Here is an 818-nt window from a genome sequence, read left to right on the forward strand (position 1 = left end):
GTTTCATGTCTGTACCTCCACGCTGAGGATTTGAAGCGTGAAGAAAAGTAACTCACCCCCTCCATCTCTGGGGTAATTAGGGTTGAAAATGAATCGTGTCACATTGAAAGAGATCTACATGCGAATTAATCTCTCTCTTTTATTGGGAACCATCTCTTTCATTGTAACCATCAGGAAAGAACATTTCGTTCGCCAGAAAAAGAAATGAATATGTCACTATTTGTTTGCTTCAGGTCCAAGAATACTCAGACCAATAGCTCCCTTGCTTACCTCTGCTGGTCATGTTCGCAAAGAGATCTAGCAAATTGCCAAGTGTGATTTTCCTTTCAACAAATAATTTTGACTCACTTTGGCTGCAAATATCTTTTCCTACCTTTGTGCTTTTCTTCTTTTACATTGGTGTCTCGCACCTTACAAATGACAGCAAAGGTATGAAAGGAGATGGAAGCATTTCGCTCATCAAATCAGCCAGAGCTTTCAATGAGATCACGGCTGATTTAGTCAATTCTCAAGCCAACTGCGCTGTCTGTAGTCATGGCCGAGTGGTTAAGGCGATGGAGTAGAAATCCATTGGGGTTTCCCCACGTAGGTTCGAATCCTGCTGACTACGTACGAATACTTTCCTGCTGGAATAATTTTCGCTCAAAGTTCAGAAAACCTATTTTGCAAACCAGCCCAGTAATTTGATGAGACTTGGGAAAATCGAGTTCTTCATCAGAAACGTTCCATATTTAAATCATTATCTCTGTTTCTCTTCCCAGATACATTGCTCGACACATCGGGTTTCTGCAGTTTTTATTGAACGTCCTAAGCAGAAG

The 818-nt window shown here is 41.1% G+C and overlaps 1 non-coding gene across 1 annotated transcript; it reads left to right on the top strand.

The window, feature by feature from the left end:
• The first annotated feature begins 528 nt into the window (after positions 1-528).
• On the top strand, positions 529-610 carry trnas-aga (transfer RNA serine (anticodon AGA)). Its single transcript has one exon. It is a non-coding gene; the product is annotated as a tRNA-Ser (tRNA).
• The last annotated feature ends 208 nt before the right edge of the window (positions 611-818 follow it).

Source organism: Chiloscyllium plagiosum, unplaced genomic scaffold (assembly GCF_037043375.1).
Source record: "Chiloscyllium plagiosum isolate Xiang-an unplaced genomic scaffold, Cpla_swu_hap1 HiC_scaffold_14, whole genome shotgun sequence".
Lineage (NCBI taxonomy): Eukaryota > Metazoa > Chordata > Chondrichthyes > Orectolobiformes > Hemiscylliidae > Chiloscyllium > Chiloscyllium plagiosum.